The following is a 6,508-nucleotide window of genomic DNA, read 5'->3' as shown; positions in this document are numbered from 1 at the left end:
TATTAATGATCAACTTCAACTGTCCTCCATGAGGACTTTTAACCCAAAATGTGTATTATATCTTCAATCTTTTTGTGATGATCTGTTACCGATCTGTTTAAAGGTCAACACTTATCAAGAATAAGATATTTTGTTACAATTTAATTATTGTAACGATATGGTCACATTAACATTATATTGAGCATATTCTGTGAGGTACAGTGCCTTGCGAAAGTATTCGGCCCCCTTGAACTTTGCGACCTTTTGCCACATTTCAGGCTTCAAACATAAAGATATAAAACTGTACTTTTTTGTGAAGAATCAACAACAAGTGGGACCCAATCATGAAGTGGAACGACATTTATTGGATATTTCAAACTTTTTTAACAAATCAAAAACTGAAAAATTGGGCGTGCAAAATTATTCAGCCCCTTTACTTTCAGTGCAGCAAACTCTCCCCAGAAGTTCAGTGAGGATCTCTGAATGATCCAATGTTGATCTAAATGACTAATGATGATAAATACAATCCACCTGTGTGTAATCAAGTCTCCGTATAAATGCACCTTCACTGTGATAGTCTCAGAGGTCCGTTAAAAGCGCAGAGAGCATCATGAAGAACAAGGAACACACCAGGCAGGTCCGAGATACTGTTGTGGAGAAGTTTAAAGCCGGATTTGGATACAAAAAGATTTCCCAAGCTTTAAACATCCCAAGGAGCACTGTGCAAGCGATAATATTGAAATGGAAGGAGTATCAGACCACTGCAAATCTACCAAGACCTGGCCGTCCCTCTAAACTTTCAGCTCATACAAGGAGAAGACTGATCAGAGATGCAGCCAAGAGGCCCATGATCACTCTGGATGGACTGCAGAGATCTACAGCTGAGGTGGGAGACTCTGTCCATAGGACAACAATCAGTCGTATATTGCACAAATCTGGCCTTTATGGAAGAGTGGCAAGAAGAAAGCCATTTCTTAAAGATATCCATAAAAAGTGTCGTTTAAAGTTTGCCACAAGCCACCTGGGAGACACACCAAACATGTGGAAGAAGGTGCTTTGGTCAGATGAAACCAAAATTGAACTTTTTGGCAACAATGCAAAACGTTATGTTTGGCGTAAAAGCAACACAGCTGAACACACCATCCCCAATGTCAAACATGGTGGTGGCAGCATCATGGTTTGGGCCTGCTTTTCTTCAGCAGGGACAGGGAAGATGGTTAAAACTGATGGGAAGATGGATGGAGCCAAATACAGGACCATTCTGGAAGAAAACCTGATGGAGTCTGCAAAAGACCTGAGACTGGGACGGAGATTTGTTTTCCAACAAGACAATGATCCAAAACATAAAGCAAAATCTACAATGGAATGGTTCAAAAATAAACATATCCAGGTGTTAGAATGGCCAAGTCAAAGTCCAGACGTGAATCCAATCGAGAATCTGTGGAAAGAACTGAAAACTGCTGTTCACAAATGCTCTCCATCCAACCTCACTGAGCTCGAGCTGTTTTGCAAGGAGGAATGGGAAAAAATGTCGGTCTCTCGATGTGCAAAACTGATAGAGACATACCCCAAGCGACTTACAGCTGTAATCACAGCAAAAGGTGGCGCTACAAAGTATTAACTTAAGGGTGCTGAATAATTTTGCACGCCCAATTTTTCAGTTTTTGATTTGTTAAAAAAGTTTGAAATATCCAATAAATGTCGTTCCACTTCATGATTGTGTCCCACTTGTTGTTGATTCTTCACAAAAAAATACAGTTTTATATCTTTATGTTTGAAGCCTGAAATGTGGCAAAAGGTCGCAAAGTTCAAGGGGGCCGAATACTTTCGCAAGGCACTGTATGTATCAGTATTAGTTAAACATTTGTTATTGATCAACTTGAGCTAAAGAATCACTGATTCTCCATGACGATTATTTACCCAAACTGGGAATTATACCTGTTATCATCACTCTGTGATTAGAAATAATTGATTTGTTCAAAGATCAGACTTTGTGTGAAAATGTTGCTCAAATTATTTTAATAATGTGTTTATTGTAACCTGTAGAAAATGTTCTCTCTCAATGTGAAACCTCAATTCATTTTGGACAATATGTTGTCTTTTATAAAGACAGTAAATGTGTATCTATACTCTGTTCGAGTATCATATGTCTTGGAGATTGATCCAAGTTCTGGTTGTGATGTGTAATCACATAAACTATTCACCTTATATTTAGGTGTCTATGATGCGACTCCTTGAGTCAATGTCAATAAATCCCAAAATAATGAAATTAAATCATTTTTTTTTGTTCTTGATCTTTCCTGTAATCGACATATTGACTGTAGACTACAATGCAGATCTACTGTATAAGGTCATACTTACTTTTGCAATGATTGGTATTGAAGTTTTGGAAGATTAAAATATTGCATCGCAATCAAGTAATCTACAGTGGTCCCAGTTATGAGCAGGAACAGAAATAGTGATGGCTGTATGTGTCTAACATGCCGATCACATGCAGCACCATCACGCGTGCGGTCAGCATGTCAGACACCTAAAGGAATCACAAGTTGAAATATCAAAACAGACTCTGAACCAATCTTATTAGTTTTGGGACAGGCCAAAAAGCATGAAACATTTATGGAAATTTTGCTAGCTAGCTTGCTGTTGCCGGCTAATTTGTCCTGTGATATAAACATTGAGTTGTTATCCTACCCGAAATGCACAAGGTCCTCTACTCCAACAATTAATCCACAGATAAAAGGGTAAACTGAGTTTGTTTCTAGTAATCTCTCTTCCTTCAGGATTCTTCTTCGGACTTAGCATGGCTTTTGGACACCAACTTTAAGGTGCATTACCATTACCAATTGTACTGGAGTGTGGACCTCAGTTCATATTTCAATCACCCACGTGAGTATATGCTCCTAAAAACCAATGAGGAGATGGAACATGGGGATATGGTCCTAAAAACCAAGGAGGAGATGGGAGAGGTGGGACGTACAGTGCATCAAGCATCACAAATAGAACCAAGTTATATTTTAGTTCCTGGCAACGCAGAATCTCGTTGAGGCACGAGACGTGAGCTGTGTGGTCAGCATGTAAGAAGAAAAGGCCCAGGGTGTGGACATGAAGCTGGAGTTAGGGTTATGGATAGGGTTGAAACAGGGTGTGGACATGGAGCTAGAGTTATGGTAAGGGCTAGGGTTAGGGTTGAACCAGGGTGTGGACATGGAGCTAGAGTTATGGTAAGGGCTAGGGTTAGGGTTGAACCAGGGTGTGGACATGAAGCTGGAGTTAGGGTTATGGATAGGGTTGAAACAGGGTGTGGACATGGAGCTAGAGTTATGGTAAGGGCTAGGGTTAGGGTTGAACCAGGGTGTGGACATGGAGCTAGAGTTATGGTAAGGGCTAGGGTTAGGGTTGAACCAGGGTGTGGACATGAAGCTGGAGTTAGGGTTATGGATAGTGTTGAAACAGGGTGTGGACATGAAGCTAGAGTTAGGGTTGAAACAGGGTGTGGACATGAAGCTGGAGTTAGGGTTAGGGTTGAAACAGGGTGTGGACATAAAGCTAGAGTCAGGGTTGTGGTTAGTGTTAGGGTTCAGAAGGGGTGTGGACATACAGTAAAACTAGGGTTAGGGTTGAAACAGGGTGTGGACATGAAGCTAGAGTTAGGGTTAGGGCTAGGGTTAGGGTTGAAACAGGGTGTGGACATGAAGCTAGAGTTAGGATTAGGGTTAGGGTTGAAATAGGGTGTGGACATGAAGCTGGAGTTAGCGTTGATGTTAGTATTAGGGTTCAGAAGGGGTGTGGACATACAGTAAAACTAGGGTTAGGATTAAGGTTAGGGTTAAGGTGATGGCTAAAATCAACATATCACTTGTCTCTCATTGATTCAATTTAGGTCAGAACCAAGACAAGTGCTACTCTACAGTGCTGACTGTTCTTTAACTCAAATCATTTCCTCCAAGCCAGGTTTTTCAGGGAACCTTCTCTACGACCAGATGCTGTTTTGGTAATTGAAGCATTTTTAATGGTTGCCTAGAAACTGGACTGAACTGAATACCTAATATGATGCATTATAATAAGGCACACTTCTATTGTTCCACCATTGAGAGCAGTGAATGGAGAGAGAGTGGGAAACCAAGGAAAACTCACTCACAGACTGCCTTTGGGACAATAGAATCCTGTACCCTGTATGATGAGGGGTGAGAAGGAATTTCACTAGTACGCTTTCATCATTGAATTCTAGATATGAATTATATCACAGATATGTCCTCTGCATCAAAATGCTACAAAATCATGAATAGGTAGCAGCTATTTTATGTTTCACATATTGCACCCAGTGCTGTGGGATCAGGGGCTATGTGACAGTGGTAAAACTTAGCTTCACCAATTGAAATTAGACAATGAATTATAAAGACTGCACAAGTGTTTTTTTTATTATGACAAGGTTTAAGAGGAATTAGGTAACAGACCATTAAAGACATTATGTCACACTTTATACAAAACATGATCAGATTGTAGAATCAAAGATGATTCAGCATGCGCTGACCAACCGGCAAGTGTCTTCACTGACATTTTCAACCTCTCCCTGTCTGATTCTGTAATACCAACATGTTTCAAGCAGACCACCATAGTCCCTGTGCCCAAGAACACTAAGGTAATCTGCCTAAATGACTGCCGACCCGTATCACTCACGTCTGTAGCCATGAAAGGCTTTGAAAGGCTGGTCATGGCTCACATCAACACCATTATCCCAGAATCCCTAGAGTCACTCCAATTTCTGCCATTTATCACTCGGCCCCCTTCTTTGCCACAACAGCCACTTTAATAACCCTACCTGCATTTACATAATTACCTCAACTACCTCGACACCGGTGCCCCCGCACGTTGACACATTGACACATTATTTACTTCTGCTCTTCAATTATTTGTTTTTCTTATGTCTTACTTTTTTTTTTGGGTGGGGGGGGGGTATTTTCTTAAAACTGCATTGTTGGTTAAGGGCTTGTAAGTAAGCATTTCACTGTTGAATTCGGCGCATGTGACAAATACAATTGGATTTGACACAGTTTATATCTAAAACATACAGTAGATGCTTGAAAGACTTTCAGCATTCAGTCCAATCTTAACTATCTCTGAATGGTCATATGCGATACAAGTATATTTCATACAATAGTCAAAATGTTTGTATTTACTACATTATTCATTGATATCTGTCAGATTTTTTGGAGCAGTGAATGGAGAGAGTGTGGGAAACCAAGGAAAACTCACTCACAGACTGCCTTTGGGACAATAGACTTCTGTACCCTGTATGATGAGGGGTGAGAAGGAATTTCACTAGTAAGGTTTCATCACTGAATTCTAGAAATGAATTATATCAGAGATATAATGAATTATAAGGACTTCACAAGTGTTTTTTTTATTATTACAGGGTGTAAGAGGAATTAGGTAACAGATCAGGAAATACATTATATTACACTTTATACAAACATGATTACATTGTAGTAGTCCTGTGTAACTCAGTAGGTAGAGCATGGCGCTTGCAATGCCAGGGTTGTGGGTTCAAGACCTTCAGGGGATCAGTACAACAACAAACAAGTATGAAAGTATATGCCTGGATAAGTGTCTGCTAAAATGTGAATGTTGTATCGAAGATCATAAATCTTATATCTAAAACATAAACGCTTTAAAAATCTTCAGTTTTCAGTCCATTCTTGACCATCTCTGAATGGCCATATGCTGTACAAGTCTATATCATCCGATAGTCAAAATATTTGTATTTACTACATTCTTAATTTATGTATGTCAGATGTATTTATTTTCTCCCCCAGGGGCTTAATGGGAACTGCTTGTATAGAGATTAATTAACATTTAACAAGGCACACTTCTGTTGTTAGGTGGAAGCTCTGTCAATGGGCAGAGTGTGGGAAAGCTCTGGAAAGCAGAGTCTCAGTCTAGTGTCATCATCATCATCAGCCCGACCAGCACCCGTCTGTCTGGGGAACACCCAGAGTCACTGGGGAATAGCCACACTTATAGAAGGGAATTAAACAATAGCTGAATACATCAGTTTCTCCAGGGTACAAACATAACGTAAAAATGAACACTGATAAAGTACAGTATATGTCTTGCAGCACACTTTTAGGATAAAATGTGTTTCCCTCCAGAATCCAGATGGTCTGTGATGTCATACTCTGTCTATAATACAACACAGAGCCAATAGCCGTCACTGAGGGTTCACTGAGCAGCTTTTGTAGTGCATTGATCATGGCACACATGACTCAGTGTGGGAAACTCAGATCAGCTATCTACTCACACTGACCAGTAGCCTCAAGACAGAGGAAACATCTGCTACCTCTGGACTCCAGAGTGCTTGACCATATAATTACTACTTCTGACTTTCGAGACCTCATGATATTAATACAATATCGAACCTGTGAACTTAACCACAAGATATATTTCTCTGCAAATAAACATACTTTATATTTTCGAAACACGTCATATTTGACCCAATATTTTTTTTTTGTGACAAATATGAAATTCAGCA

The sequence above is a fragment of the Oncorhynchus mykiss genome, chromosome 17 (genome assembly GCF_057628025.1).
Source record: "Oncorhynchus mykiss isolate SJ-2025 chromosome 17, ASM5762802v1, whole genome shotgun sequence".
Lineage (NCBI taxonomy): Eukaryota > Metazoa > Chordata > Actinopteri > Salmoniformes > Salmonidae > Oncorhynchus > Oncorhynchus mykiss.
This window is presented reverse-complemented; position numbering follows the sequence as displayed.